The sequence below is a fragment of the Pseudorca crassidens genome, chromosome 6 (genome assembly GCF_039906515.1).
Source record: "Pseudorca crassidens isolate mPseCra1 chromosome 6, mPseCra1.hap1, whole genome shotgun sequence".
Classification (NCBI taxonomy): domain Eukaryota; kingdom Metazoa; phylum Chordata; class Mammalia; order Artiodactyla; family Delphinidae; genus Pseudorca; species Pseudorca crassidens.
Window position 1 is genome coordinate 83,241,258 of NC_090301.1, and position 17,063 is coordinate 83,258,320.

Below are 17,063 nucleotides of genomic sequence, written 5' to 3' on the forward strand. Positions count from 1 at the left end.
TAAAATTAAAAGTAGCATGTTTTTATTTGCTTGCCTCATTATTAAAGTTGAACATTTTCTCACGTACTCCCTGATGAACAATTTTCTCATCTGTAAAATGGTTATTAATATAAAGTTCAGTGATTATTTTCTGCGATTTATTTGCAATAATTTGTTTAAAAGCCCTTTGTAAAATCTTATACAAATACAAGCTATTATCAGTAACATACTAATGAATAACTTCTCCCTATAAAATCCTGATTTTGTAATTACACTACTGTTTTTCCAACTTAGCATAAAAATAATAAGATCATATGACTCCAGAATTAGATGTTGCTCATTTCTTTGGCTAAAACCCTTTTCAGAAAATTTATTTTTCTCTCTTACTATTGTATGGATCATTGTCAGTATAAATAATCAAAATTTAATTTATATTATAACAAATTATAAGATAATGTATAATTATCAAATTTTCTAACTCAATCTATGCAGGTTCAGCCAATTTTTAATTTCATCTTATTTTCACTCGCAAATAGTACTGCCATGTAGTTACTTACTGTATAGAGTTATCCTATATTTTATGTAAGACATATAGTAAAATTCCTTGGCTTTAATTTTATTAAAAATAATTCTCCCATGTAGCAAATCAAAAATTGAATGGAAAAAAATAAATCAAAAATGTTACGATTGTTTTTTATTGAATTTACCAAGGTAACTTGGTGATCATCTTCACCATTCACTAAGCCACATGTACGCAGAGTCTACATTATTGTCACAAACATCAGCTATTATACAATAGCTATCCAGATATTATTTTTGTAAGGAACTATGTGGTTTAGTGTAATGGTCATTATGATACTATACAAACATTGAAGGAAAAAAAGATAGGACAACATACTTCCATTTTTCCTTGGCTACGTAGGTGCATTCTTAACTGCAAAATGAGATGAATTAATGTCATTTATCTGGCTACAAAGCAATGTGTATTTGATGTTGAGAATGCAGAATTAAAGAAATAATTATGATTCATAATCATCAAAAGATAAGGACTGGTCATATGTAAATGATTATACTTATAGGTTTTTTGTTTGTGTTTTTGGTACTTGCATATATTTTAACAAAGTAAACCAGCTTTTTTTCCACTAAATATAATAAAAATATTTCTCATATTATTAAGAAAAAGTTTTTTAAGCATATTTTTATATTATTCAGTTTTTGGGGGGGATGATCCATAATTTATATAATCAATTTTCTATTTAAATATTTATGTTGCTCTAAATATTTGGTGCTATGAACAACACTGAAACAGAAATATTTGCATATATCCATCATTATTTTCTTGAAATAAGTTCCTTAGTTGAGTTTTCTATTGTAAAGCATATTTCAGCATGTTTCTTAATGAGTGTAGGTTTTAAAATACTAATAACTCATTGTTAACAGTGAACACCAAGGGATTCAGACTTGTAATCATTCTTAGAAATGATTAATAGTTTAAAATAGTTTACAGTGTTTTGGTTTGTTGTTGGCGAATCTACAACTAATGTGTTAGTAATGTGTGTCTAAACCAAGTTGGCTGTTTATTTCATTGCTGAATAACTGACTAATCAGAAAAAAAAAAAATTCCCCTCATCCATACATACTGAGAGCGATGAAGCTAGTCTCTCTGTAATTGAAAGTATCAGTGGTAAACTTGGCTGGAGCTTGATTAATAGTATATTAAAATCGTAGTCTTCTTGGTGAGTGCTAGATAAGGAGTTCTGGGCAAATTACTTGGTTACTGGGAAGCCTTTAAATTTTAATCATGGAAGTACTTCAGTGTCATTAGAAACTGAAAGGACAATGGGGTCTGCTGGCAAGTTCTCTGAATCGTTGAGCTTTTCAGGCTTTCTTTCTGCCGGCTATTGAAAGCCAAGCATGGGCTGCAATCGAAAATCCTTTGCTCCCCATGACTTTGATTGCTATTATTGTAATTTAATATTACACAGTATCTTAGAATAAAATAGTCCATGGAAACGTGAAGAGATAGTGCAGGAGGTAGGGGTGGGGCTGGAGGCAACTGAAACTGAACTCAAAATTAGACTTGAATATAGTTTTAAGCTTGTAAATCTTTCCTCAACCCACTGCAGTTGCAGTGAGAAAATCAGGATATTAAAGATGTTTAACTTAAAATAAGCAACAGGCATACAAGACAGAAAACGTTCCATTCTTGAACCTATCAAACCATATTATTTAACTCGTTGCAAGGTGAGAAATGTAATAGGAAGCAGAGAAAGTTATCCTACCCTCAGCATGTTTTGACATTTCATATATAGTATTTATATAAAACATGATATATATATATATATTTATTTGACTATATTTTTATTTGAAGAAGGATACATAATGCAGCTAGCTATTAAAATTTTGTATTAAAGTTATACCATAAGATTATTTCATGTCCCAAAGGCAAATTAATATTTTTTTTCCTGTGTATATGAGTTCTAGTCAATTTGAGCCCCAGTTGCATCAGAGTTTTGAACAAGATTAACAAGGGAAAGAACCATAAACAGTAAAGTTAGGAATCTTAGAGATTGCCAATTAGCAAAAAGAAGAATAGAGTGGAAACATTACCTGATCAGTACGGTGCAACTAAAACAAGCTTCTTAGAAAATTGTCAGCATAGTTTACAAGTTTGGGGGATTCGTTTATTACATTTGACTCCTTTTTAAGAAATAATTTTAAATGATTTATCCACCTATTTTCTAGAAAATGTCACAGAGAACTTGCAAGATTTGGATAGAATTCTCTGAATAATTCTAAGAAACCAGTGCAGTTACTCTGTGCATTGGTGGAATGCATATGTTTTGTGTTCTGCACTGAGACTTGCTTCCCATTTCTCTATGTTCTTTAATACATGTCAAAACTTTTCTCTTTTATGGAAAAAAGAATACAAACCAAGGCTGATTATTTATAATCCGACTATGATCAAAACATGATCTACTAAACCATAGCTATCAACTCTTTTAAGCAGTGGAGCCATAAATATATAACATAGAGTAGATCACAGGAGAACAATCACTTACACACATTTTTTCACTGCAGTGTGGTAAGCGAATTTGCAGTGGCACATACAAGACTGAGTAGTGCTAGGAAACTGGTATAGTATAATCAGTGCTTGATTATCTTCAGTTCCCTAACAAAATTTTTAATTATTTATTTAATTATTTAATCACAAACTTACAGAAAAGTTGCAAGTATGGTACACATAACTTTTTGGTTGTTTCCTGTGCCAGTTGAGTGTACATTGCTGCCCTGGTGTCTCTTCACCCCTAAATGTTTTAGTATTTGTTTCCTACATGACCAATACAACCATCAAAATCAGGAACTTAACATTGATATATCATTGCCATTTAATTCTCAGAGGATCCAGGTCAGCGTCAAGAAACATAGTTATTATATTTCCTTAGTCTCCTCCTTCAGCCTAAAACAGTTCATCAACCCTTGACCTTCATGACCTTTTGAAGATTACAGGCTAGTTATTTTGCAGAATGTTTTTCAATTTGGATTGGCTTTCATGATTATATAACACTGAAAGGAATATCAAAGTATCAGTGCTGTGTTTTCTCACTACATTCTATTGAGTAGATCACTTTTTTTTTGTTCAGTTACTTACGCTATTCATTTTATGGCTTTACCAAAGTAGTGTTGTCAGAATTCCTGAAGTAAGCATACATCATACATTTCACCATTGATTTTGCACAGTTATTCAGGGGAGTCTTTACAAATCTTGCAAATCCTCCTCACCATTTTTACCTTTGGAATTTAAAAAAAAAAATGTTTTGTGGAGAAAGTACTTCAAAGTATGTAATATGCTCCTTATTTATTTGTTTGTTCCTTTATTCATATGTGTTTGGACTCATGATTTTCTATTTTATTCAACGGCTTCTAATCAACCACTATCACTTACCTTCACTTGTCTAGTGGGAGCTCTTCAAGCTAGTTACTGTGTCCCATCATTATCTGAGTGCTTCTTTTTTGTTTGTTATTTTTGGCAGACTAAGGTTTCTTGGCTTATCTCACACTTTCCCTGCTCCAGTACTGGAAACAGCCCTTTCTCCAAGGGGCTTTTTTCAATGGTGCAAAAAGTGTTTATTTTGTCAATAGTGAGTGATATTTAGAAGCCAAGGTCCAGTTTCTCTCTAATTCCTTGTTGCTATTGGGGTATCACTGCTCTCAGATCCTTCAGTGGAGGAAGCTAGAGAATGTTTCTGTATGTGCTTCACATATACTATGTTGATATCTATCACTGATCTATATCCAATATATATCTCTTAGATTTACATCTATATTTTCAACATATAACTATATATATATACATATATATATGGCATATATATGTATGTGTGCTCGTGTATATGTGTAAGTGCGTATTCCCACCAACAACTCCAATTCCAATCTATTACCACAGGGTTTATTCTAGTTTTTTTACTTTTCCATATTTGGAAATCAGTTCTACAATGAGAAAACCACCTCCCGTTATCCTCAAATATACTTATTTGATTAAACCACTGTAGGTACACAAACTACTGTCTGCACTGTACTCGTTCCCTGGCATGGACTCCCTGTTGACACAGCTTGGCCTCCAATATTCAATGATGGGCTTATGTTCTGTAAGTCTACCCTCCTTGATATTTGCCATCTCCGATTAGACTGCCCTTCCATGGGGATGCCTTCCTTACTCTGCTTAGGCACTCACAACCTGTTCTGGACCACTACCCACATATCCCTTCTCCATCCACTCACCAGTAAGTTGTTCTGCCGCACCTAGAGGTTTTAGGGCTAATTTACAAGGGAAAGGACTAAGAAAGAAATGGAAAGGAAGAGAGCAGAATAGAAAGAGAGAAGAATAGTAAAAGCACTATATGTTCATCAACTCACCTACTTATTTGTGCGAATTATGATCATTCTGGCAAACTGTTTATTATTTTTTGCTTACACTAAGAGCTATTAGGAGAATTTCACTGACTCTCTGTGAGAGTGTACTAAGTGTGTCCATGCCCTTCCGAAATATGGGGTATAATGTTTTAAAAGAAAATCAAATCAAACAGGTAATGGGAAATCACTGGAAGGAAAAGGAGCAAATAAAAGCAAAAGGGTATTAGATATTGTCAGCTTAGGGAATAGCCTGTGAAAACGTCCAGAGGTGAGCAAGACATTGTTTGGATGAAGAACCGAAATGCGGTCTGTATATTTTTAATAGCAGAGGAAGATAGTCATCTAAATAATAGCAGCCAATAATTCGAGCCCCACTTCCAGACTTTTGATTGGTTATGATAGTCGTACGTGATGATTCCCCAGCTGTCCAGTTTGACAGTCTTCTCAACTGTACATATTCTGCGTATCCATTAGCTGAATTTGACAGGATGTTTTGGGCAGAATTTATTGACCTAAGAGATAGAATGGCCAGTTCCCAATTGCCTTGCCAAAGGACTGTCAAAATTGTCCCATGTTAATATATGGCTACATGCAAAAGACAGCTAGAATAGAGAACTAAGGAATCTTTCGAATATGAAAAGTTACTATTAACTTGGAGAGAACCCCTCTCAAGTTCTTATTTCCACAAATTCGAAATTCCAGTTGTATGGTTGGTCAGCATTGATGTGTAAGCATATTTGAGAGAGCAATAGCCATTATCAAACTTGATTTTAAATATCCCATGTAAGTAAGGAAATAGGTTTTACTATTAAGTAATCAATAATCTAGGCAGCTTGATTAAAGATCTAAATGCAATTTATAACAGTCTTAATCCACAAGCTGACACAGAACACTATTAGATTGTGATAATAAACAGGCATATTGAACAAGTCTTTGAATTGTAAAAGTCTTCCTAGAGAAATGGCTCAGAGAGAAGCAATGATCTCAATCCTTAATTCCTATGAATGATGCTTTGCCTGAACTGGTGATGTTGCCGTCATTCTGGTGTAGTATGATGATAATATTGGTTAACATGCAGAGATCTTTAAAGGATTGTAAGCTTAAGAATATGAAATCTTCCAACAATGATTTATGCTGCTCTGATTCCTGATGCTGGAACCATCAGTCAAACACCATAGAATTTTTGTTTCTCATTGGCTCAGGGAGTATAACCGAACCAATGATTTGATTTTATTTTTTACCTTTCCTCCTTTTTTATTTTAATTTTTCCTTTCTCTTTAGAATGGTCCTGTTGGTATAATAGTATTGGTATTTGTGTAGTTAAGCTTATGTACGATCACCTTTGAGGAAGTTTGCAATTTTGTGTTATGAATATGCCTACCCCTCGCTCCAAGCCTCCCATATTTTATTCTTATTAGTGCTGCACTCTGAATCCACACTCTTTCTCTGTTTCTTATTCTGTGATGCCACCCATGACTCAGTGGGATCTTAGACAAAAGTGTCAAGGGATGCTGCAGTGTAACCTGATTACTGGTTGTATGTGTGTGGTCTTAACACACATGACTGAAGCTGGAGAAGCCATGTGTGTGTGGCCAGTTGGGTGTGATTGCCAAGGACAAAAAATGTTTTTCAATATAACACTCACGTTTCGAAATTGAGAAATACTGGGGAAAGTGAGGTAAGAGGGCAAGCAGGATTAAGATATAACTGGGGCAGTTGAGTGTATCCTCAGGCTATTACAGTACATCTTCATGGCAATGTCCAGGGGGTCTATGTAGGACTGAAATTTGAGATAAAAATCAACATTCATTTAAAACTATTTCACACTTAATAATGTGTAGTGCTTAGAGTTTCTGCGTGTTGGGGAAAAAAACCAGCATCTTTTTCTATATCTGTATCCTTCTAGATGAAGTCGGAGTTAGATTCCTTTGAAATATTAAGTTTGCTTGTGGTTTTCATTGGGCAATGTGAAAATGACTACTGGTTCTTTTGAAGTTATACTTAAAAATTTGAAACTTTTCAGACTTAATTGACCATAGATAGTTGCAAACTTATTCCAATTATCTCAGTTAAGGGATGAAGTATAGACAATATTAAAAACAAAATCAGGAAATGATTCTGATTAGGATGAAAGTTCCATCATAAATTAAGAAATAAAAGTGTAATTCTGGTGCTTCATGTTAGAGCAACCCACTTAAAAAATCATGAAGTGAAACATAAGAAGGCTAGAAAAATTTGGAGTGGGCTAGATAAATTATTTAGAAGGCTCTGTGCTAATCTGCCATAAGTGTAAGAATCAATTTAGCTGATAGGCAATGAGTGACTTGTGTTTGATATCTGAATTTTTCAATCAGCATTTTCTGAACATGGTTTCTCATTATGATAATGACTAAAGGATTAATTATCACCATGAGAACAGTGATAATAGCACTTTGAACTGTACTTGTCACCATATGACACAGACTATTACTTGTTTTTTTTTTTTAATATTTTAAGAAAGATATGTGCATCTGAAGCATTTGATTCACTTGGTGAAAGTGATACTATTAAGTTATTGGAATTAAATGATGAGGAGACAACATTTTTAAAACACTGCTTTCACACAGGCCGTCCTTTTTACAGTTTTAATTGACCAGTTAAAGCAGATAATAATTAACAGTATCAGTGTGAATGCTTATGTCAAATGGATAGTTCAATTAGGATATATGCTGGTTTCTTCTAAAACTCTCTACTGTAGCAGATAGAATGTTGTAAGGAATAATATTGCTAATTACCTTTCCAAAACAATATCCTTCACTAGCTCAAGTGCAACAGATTAGATGTAAGGCATTTAATGAGAATGGCACAGCGTACTGGGTTTTAATTTTAGATTATTGGATACATGCATGGTAGGCAATGATATAATTGAGAAATGACTATATTACTAATTGATACTAATGGAGGCAAAGTGTAGATTTTTTTGGTGTCATTGTTTTTTATAGGGACTAGAAACAGTGTTAAAGTAATCAAGTTAATTATGTAAATAATTATATTTTCCTTCTTTTCCTTCTAGAACGCTCCATATTTGCCACATTAAGGAATGCTGCTGAGTGATAAGCATAAAAAGTTCTGAAATACGGGGTACAGTTATTGTAGCTAGCTGCCATTCTTTGATTTGTATAATGCACCCTGTGGCAGCATGATTAAGATAAACACTTGACAGTCATACATGATATTGCTCCTGTTGCTGCCACTTCCTGCTTAGGTGAACTCTAGAGCAAGCTGTTTTGATCCCTTTGTATTTATGTTTCTTCCTCTGTTTACATAGGTTGTTTTAGTGCGGTAGTTTTCAAACTTTCCTGACCTAGTCACATAGTAAGAAATACATCTTACCATGCATACCAACATATTTTCATACATGTAAAACAAAAAAAAGTTTCACAAAAAATTGACCACTAAATGGATGGATTCCCCCCTGTAGTTAGAAAAACCCTGCTGACAGCACCTTGATATTAGCTCACTGTGGTGGAGGACAGTCTGAAGGAATGAATAAGTCAGAGACTGCAACTCAATAATTCTACATACAGTGCATAACAAATAATGCAAATAAATGAGAACTAAATAGGTTTTTAAGAATAATGTTGTAGTGAAATGTAAGTGTATCTCATACTGAATACAAAATACTTTAAAATACTAAAGGACCAGGCTGGGAAAGAAAGTTACTATTAGTAAATCTGATATGAAAATCTAATAATTGGTAATGTTTGGCATATGAGTTTTTGGTAATTTTTCATATATATGTATACAGTGTCTTAGTAAAATATATATACTCTTTTATAGTGTACTTTTTCTCAAATATTATTTTATAATATGAGTTTTAGTAGCTGCAAATTATAACAAATCATTATTGGGGAAAATTTCAGTTTGAGTCCTGGGGTTCAAAAGGTGTCATGACATAATAAATTTGATTGCTTAGCTGCCCTACCACAGAATGGCTTCTCCCTGGCTATGCCAGAAATCTATAACTTCCTTTTCCAAAGCATAAATGAGTGAATCCTTAAGATCTAGTATTTGTTTTTCTATGTTAAAGGTAGTAGATGGAAATATCTCAAAGTACATGAAACACTTGAATATAAAGTAAAGTAAAAGTTATTCCATATAATAGAAAGATTATAAAAGGCTAGAGAAAGAGAGGAGATTCACAAACATAAAGTTGAACCTTTGACTTACTGAGGGAAAAGGAATGTTGAATGATCTCAGATCATAACTCCTTTTCTGCATTGGAACTTTCCACAAACAGTTGTCACTGCAAATGGCCTTGGCTTCAGGATGCATTAATAATACCTGCTATAAGACAGTAGTGAATCCATTATTGTGTATCCTCAATATAATTATTTTAAGTGACATATAATTAACTCATATCTTGTATATACCTAATAGTACTGTTCAATTAACATGAGATGACTATATTAGTAAATCAAAGTTAATGCTTTACTGAAGACACCAAGTTTAGAATGTTACTCTCTAAGTAAGTCTTGCATGATTTATCCATTTATATTTCACTAGTGATTAGTGTATATGTCCTTGAATTGTGACGAGCTTTGCCATTAAAAACAACAACTCAGGGTCTAATGAGTAAGGAATAGTAAATTTAGTTAATTTGGTGGGTGTAAGTATTCATTTTCAGCCCAGGAAGTTTGCTCTACCGGGTGCAATCCCAGTCAGTGTTGTTGGATGTGCAGGGTAGCTTCCAGACCATGCTGTCCCTCTACTTGATTTTGGGGGCAATTTTGTCCTTTCAAATTAGACATTTAGGTGTTTCCTTCCAAATTCAAGTTTTTACTACCAGAAATAGTTTTCAAGCTCTGAAGGAATCCATGGGCCATCTGTACTATACTTCATTCTCTAATTCAGTTGTGTTTATGCTGTTCTGAAATTGTTCACTTCCTATCTGCAATAGGTGTAAATTTGTTTATATTTGCAGATACAGCGTTCCAACAAGGTTGTAAATTTGAACGCATGCTATTGTCCCCCTTTTATTTGTATTTGGGGGGCAATAATATATAGCCGCTAAAGGTGTAGATTTTGAAAAAAGACTTCCTGAGTTTGAATCCAAGATTCACTATTTACTGCCTAGGGGATTCAGGCCTAGGCATTTCACCATCGTGTGCCTTATTTTCTGATTTACAAAAAAATGGAATATAAAATTGTACCTCTCTCATAGGGTGGTTGTCAGAAGTAGATAAATGAAATCATGTAACACGCATGCACAGTACCATTTAGTAAATATTACCGATCTCTGTATTTGTCCTTAGCATCTAACAGCATACAAAAGATAGTCATAACTGAATAAATGTTATTGGATGAATGAATACATATTATAGCTGAAATAGCTCACAGACGTCTTGTTTACCCAATTACTTTATGTTGAATTTGAAGATAAAAAGAGCTTACTTTATATTCCCTAAAACCCCTAGTGTTTTATGCTACAAATGATATTTAATGAGTGGGATGTGAAGAATGAAATTAGCAATAAATGTTACAAGACAAAGTGCACCCTATCCTAGAATAAAAGTCATTTATAATGATTTAATACGTATCAGTTGCAGGAAAAGTGTATCCTGCAACCATCAAAGTCATCTCTCTTTCAGAAGTGATTTTAAATGTATACTGAATTGTAAATATTCATAAATATATATGAATTTGTATGAACAATATATATTGAATTTTACACATACTTTTGAAAAGTAAAACAGAAGTATGTGACTCCTGTGGACTTCAGGACTATTCACATAACTGCAGTGCTGTTAGAATATCTCTGAGACTCGTTCCCAGAATAATTGATTCTGGCAATGGATTAGAATCCAGAATTAAGACCTTTATATTCAGAGTGATTAGCAGTACTTAGTAGTATTAGCAGCTTGACCCTGAATTCTGTGATCTCTTCCATAGACTATGTATAGATATTTGTGTCAAGCAGTGTCTAACCAGTGTACAAAAGATATTAAATTATAGGGAACACATAATAGCGGCCATGGAGGGACTTTGCCAGTGGCACGTGCATTTGGAAGTTGATGAGGGTGGGTGGAAGCTAAGAGGATGCTGAACTTGACTCACATATTTATCACAATGTAGCAAGTTATAACTTGTTTTTGATTTTCTTAGGAATTCTTACCCAGAAAATAAAATATCCCATTGTCTTTTAAATTTATAGTAAGAGACACATCCCTCAGAGTGTAGTCAAATAACACTGTGAGAAACTGAAGTCCACATTTGTAGTTTGAACCTGTTTTTGGTTTTGTTTTTTGTCTAACTGCTGATCCTTTTCAACTTAGGAGGAAAAGAATTTCATTTATATCACAGAGTTCAGGAATGATTACTTTAGTTAAAATCTGGAATCTATTCTTAAAACTTGGGATAAAATCTTTTCTTAAACGAAAAGTTTTTTTTTTAATGTAACTGGAAGAGGCAACTAGATTTCCAGATACAAATGTTATGAAAAGATGGGTTCAATAAAATACAACTTAGCATAGGGAGAAAGAATCCGAGAAGGATGAGGTGTGGAAAAATGACATTATCTTAAATATTTCTATTGCAACCGTAATTTTTTAAAAAAGAACTAGAGTACATTTAAAATGATATATGTGAGTATGAATTATATTATTTCTGAATATTATAAACATAATGTCACTTGCTTAGATGCTACCTTTGAAAGTGATGTTATGGTCAAAATATGTAAAACTTATTAAACTCCATATTACCTCACTCCTTAGTTAAATTATTGTGAATTTGACTAATTTGGAGCTAGAAGACAATGGAAGACTATTCATTGAAATACATTTAATTGAACTTCGGATTCAACAGCTATATTTCATTTCCCCGCACTTTCCTCTCTTCATTTTCTTATCTTCCTCATGGCTATATTTTATCATTGTCTTTCTAGCCATAATTTATTCATCCCTTTGCCCCTTTCCATTCCTCCCTTTTTTGCTTTGGCTTTCCCCTTCCTCCTTTCTCCTCTCTTTTCATCAAACCTGAATCTCCTTGGTCTAACCTCTGCATCTCACGTTTCATATGTACATGAACACTAGCAAGGTCTTATAGAAAGAGAGGTGAACAAAAATCAGATAACTGTATTGCTGGTTGCTCTGTGCATAGCTATAAATTATGTTTTAGTGTTTGCTGTAACCTGGGTATTCATCTGGATGACTAGACCCTGATTTATCCAAATATGCTTGGAATTACATGCAGGCTAAGGATATCACAGGAGGGCAGTTTCTAGAGCAGAGCGTCTCCATCCTTTCTCAGTCCTCCCCACACAAGAGAAAGATACTGTTATCAATTTGGGTTTTCATTGATCTGCAACTTTTATATAACCCAACAAATACACATATATAATATTGCTATAAATGATGTAAAGACAATGTTGGTGGAGAAACTTTATTTGTAAGGTTAGCATTTTTTTTTTAACAGAGAGCCAGGATTACTAGCCTTAACTATATTTTCTCTCTCTTGAAAAGCATATTCTATCTGGAAAAGATCAAAATAATGAAGTAAAGAATGACTCTTCATACATGTCAATGTCAATGCACTGTAATAAAATACATGGCTATAAAATTTTTGTTTGTGCTTTCAAAGATATCTAAGTAGAACATTATTTATCAAGGGCCACTTCAATGTAAAAGCAATTATATCTTTCAAAAAGCATCCTTTCTATATGTAAACAGAGTATATTTTATGAATTTTTGGATCACTCATATTAACAAGACATTCTGTATTGGTGAGACCTTTATTTTTAAATTATTGCTAGGTTACTTTACATTCTTTTCTTACTAAGTCTTTTTTTTGACTGTGTTGGGTCTTTGCTGCTGTGCACGGGCTTTGTCTAGTTGTGGCGAGCAGGGACTGATCTTCGTTCCTGTGTGAGGGCTTCTCACTGCGGTGGCTTCTCTTGTTGAGGAGCACGGGCTCTAGGTGCACGGGCTTCAGTAGTTGTGGTGCACGGGTTTAGTTGATCCACGGCATGTGGGATCTTCTTGGACCAGGGCTTGAACCCGTGTCCCCTGCATTGGCAGGCGGATTCTCAACCACTGCACCACCAGGGAAGCCCCTGAGTCCTTTTAATGATTGGCACTTTTCTGTACATTTTCAAAGCCTTTTCCATCACATGTTTTTGCAAAGCTAATTTGTAAACTTTTAAAGATTGAGCAACTCTGGAATTTGTTTTTAAAAAGTGAGAGAAATAAATGGTTACTAGGAAGCACATTAAGAAAAAAGTATTTCCTTTAACCAAATTTAGTTTGCCTGAGTTACAAGCTTATTTCTGTGGTGGCTAATACTTGCTTGGATTTTAAAATTTGCAGTGCTTCTTCTCTTTTAAGGGTCTCTACCTTATAATTCTCTGACTTAATAGTTTCGTCTTTCTACTGTTTCCATTTTTTATGAAAATAATTTGAAAGTTCAAATGAAGGAATCTAAGTTCTTTGCTATGGGTTCTTTATAAAGAATCTATTAACAAGGTTTTCTAAATCAAGATGGAAAACGTATATTTGAAAGCTACCCCCACCCACTTCTGGCCCAGTAACTTTGCGCAGGATTGGTTGGTCAAGGATGTGGAAATGCAGAGATGTCCTATCTGAAGGCTCTGTTCTCATTTATCATTCTAAGAAAGTGGAAGTCGGCTGGAATTAGTCACCAGGCTACAATCCTTGTTGTCTTACTGCATCCATTCTTTATCGTTAATAGCAATAATAGAGCAACTCTCAGGGAGGTATTGCAGCCTCATTTTTCTTGGATAAATCCTACTCCCTCTTTGCATTCTAGCCATATTGGCCTTCTTCCATTTCTTCATATCTTTTCCAACCTCAGGGCCTTTGCACTTCGAGTGCAAGAACCTTAGGGCCTTTGTTCTTTCTAGCTGGGATAATTCCTGCTTGATTTTTATTGCATTGATTGCTGTCCATTCTGTAAATCTCAGCTGAAATGTGAGCTTTCTTTGAAGACCTTTCTTAACTACCCCAATTTGGTAGGTTTTCCAAATAAACTTTCCCCTAAGAGAATCTATTTCTTCCTAGCACTTAATGCAGTTGCAATGAATGAAAAATAAAGTCTTTCTCTCATATCTGCTTTTGCATGCCTGAGAGGTCCATCACCTCTCAAGGACTGCATCTGCCTTATTGGGCGCTATGTCCCTGGTGCCTACCTAGCACAATGCCTGGAACCTAGGAGTTGCGCAGTAATTATTTGTTCAAAGGAAAAAGGAAGGAGAGACAGATTTATGAAGAATGATTATTTTTCAGTTCCTTTAGTCCGCATTTGAAAGAACTGGTACATATAAATTATTTTTTAAATGTCCATGAGTTAATATATTTTTATAAAGTCGTAATTAGATAGAGTGTCCGAAGGAGGTGCTAGAGTCATAATGTTATGGGGAAAGGCGGTAACCTCACAGATACCACATTGGTACACGGCAATGCAGAGGAAAGTGACTCTCTGGAACCAAGATTTCAGACACATGGAGAATCATACGTGCAGTGATCTACATACACGTTTGAAATAGAATTTTGAGTTTGGTCAACAGCTGGCCTTTTGTTCATTCAACAGTTAGTAAAAGCAAACTCTGTACAAAGCACTATGGAAAATCCTGCCAAGTTAGAGAACTCAAGAAAAAGTATCTTAACTGCCTGCAATCTGAAGGGCAAAACAGAATGAGGAGGGAAAAAAATGGGAAAATGAGTGAAGTGTGACACTGGAAGTATAGGCAGAGTCCTACAAGATTCCAGGGGGAATATGAGTGGAGAGCAGATATAAACTTGTGGAGGTGGGAATATTCATGGCATGTACAGAAAATGGCAAGGAGGTCAGCTGAAGCATATTCTGAAGAGCCTTGAATGCCATGCTAAGGAATTTTGAGGGCAAGGAAAACATAACTCATGTTTGTTTTATTTTTGCTTTTATTTTTCAGCAAGTTATGTTGAAGTCAACATGGAGAAGAAATTAAACAAAGCAGGGAATGAGGGAAGAGCCTATTGAAACAGTTCAGGTAAGAGTTGATCAAATTGTGTTTTGTGCTATTAGTTAGTGAATCAGATATACAAAATAGGAAATATTCCTTAGATAACTGAAATGAACACTTTCAAGTAGTTGTTTGTTGAGTATTATGAAAAGTTTACCATGACTAGTGTTTAAGAGATTTATAGAAAACTAAGATTATTAAACTGAAAGTCAAGGATTCTGCAGCCTTCAGGTTTTACTGTGTTTGTAATATAAAATGAAAATATCCTTCCATCCTTTCATTTCATCAAAGAAACAAAGATGTGAGGAAGAATTGTCTTAGCACAAACATATTTCTTTATCTTCCTTCCCTCTTCCAGGATAGTAAAGACTGTGCTGCCTACAAACGCTTCCCTAGGATGATTACACATCATTCAGCTTGTGTCTAAGCAGGACTTTAAGGGCCAATCCGCTCATGAGGTGGAAAAGGCCAAGTTACAATTATAGTGAAACCTATCACTTTGAATTCCCTGAATTTTCATTCTAAAATATCAGTTACCAATCACTTGGCATGAATTGTTACTCTAAAATACAAGTTAGTGATCACTTGGCCTGAATTCAACGTATATATTCTTTTGTGTGGTGAAAAGTCACGGATATGATTGATGACCTTTAGTAATAGAGTCATAAAAAAAGTACACAGTAATTTCTATTATAAAACCCCTTTCGTAATAGTAGGTTAGGAGAATGTTTTGACAGTACATAGAAGGTATTTTAGTGTGTATTTATGTTATTCACTTGGCCAATATTTGCTCATTAGGGCTTTTTAAATAAGGACAAAGAGCATTTGAAAAGTTAATAATATTCATAATTACTGGAAAGACTGGGAAATACAGAAAGTATAAAGAGTAAAATAATATCACTTATAATCCTTCTAAACATTGATATCCTCTTCTAATTAATATTTATATTTTGGCATATTTCCTTTCAGTCATATATACATGAATATTTAATATACTTGCAATCATACAGCATACAATCTTGTCTCTATTTTGTTTCATTATCATATTGTGAGAACATTCCCAAATTAAGAAAATCTGTTTGAATATCTCATTTTAATAGTCAAGTAATATTCAAAATTATGGGTGTATGGGAATTTGATATATCATTTTTTAACTGGTGTTTGAGATGTTTCCAAATACTCTTGTTAATATTTGTTAATATTTTGTTAATATAATATCAAAAACAATTATTTGATATGCATCCTTCTGTATAAATCTTTCTCAAATATCTGATTATTTCCTTAAAATAAATTTCTATCAATGGAATTTTACATCAAATTAAATAATCTTTTACAAAATTCTTACTACACATTGTCCAAGAGCATTCTAGAAAGTCCGTATTAACATGTAGTCCAACCAAAAGTTTACTTAATTGAAGTTTTTATCTTTTCCTTTTCATATTTATTTGACTATAAGCATGTTGACCATTTTTTTGCTTATTTTATGGTTTAGTTTATTCGGTGGATGGTTAGTTAATATCCTGTTGCCTACTATTATCTTAATCTAATAGTGTTTTTATTAATAAATCCTATTTTACATTAAAATTATTATCTCCTTTTTATGGATGGAGTTATATATTTTCTAAATTATTGGTCAGAATGATCAAACTGTTCATATTTGTTTTATAGAGAATTGTATGGTTCCTACTTTGTAGTTACGTCTTAGTATATCTTGTAAAAATTTAGTGAATTTTGGTAGATTTAATAAATCTATCAACCCCTTTGATCCTGAGTATGAATTGTAGATACAAGTAAGTCTAAATTAAATTTAAACACTAGTTAGAAATCCAATGTTGTTGAATTCCTAGAAATCGTGCAAAGTCATTGATTGCTTTTAAAGACTTTTATAAATTGACAAATGGTCTTTTTGTAAATAGGATTCACAGTGTTTCACTTTATTTTGCCTTCTGTATAATAATTTACAAAGCACTTTTACCTATACCACAAGTTGACTATTGGTAGCCTGCATCCAATTACAACATGCAAAAGAGTTTTACTTATCTACAAGTCGTGGCTATGGAGAAGGTTTGAAACCCAGTCAGGAATTTGGGTTGAGGGAATCTAACGTCTCCACTTTGGGCTCTGACACTGAGGAGAACACAAGGTGGGCAGAGGAAGTGTTGTTGAGCTTGACTGC

The 17,063-nt window shown here is 33.8% G+C and overlaps 1 long non-coding RNA gene across 1 annotated transcript in view; it reads left to right on the top strand.

Annotated features, from left to right (window-relative positions):
• Positions 1–17,063, top strand: part of LOC137225877 (uncharacterized) — a 383,954-nt gene that overhangs the window by 211,473 nt on the left and 155,418 nt on the right. The window contains exon 2 of the long non-coding RNA XR_010944066.1: positions 14,837–14,914. This is a non-coding gene — a long non-coding RNA (uncharacterized lncRNA). The remainder of the gene's footprint in view (positions 1–14,836; positions 14,915–17,063) is intronic.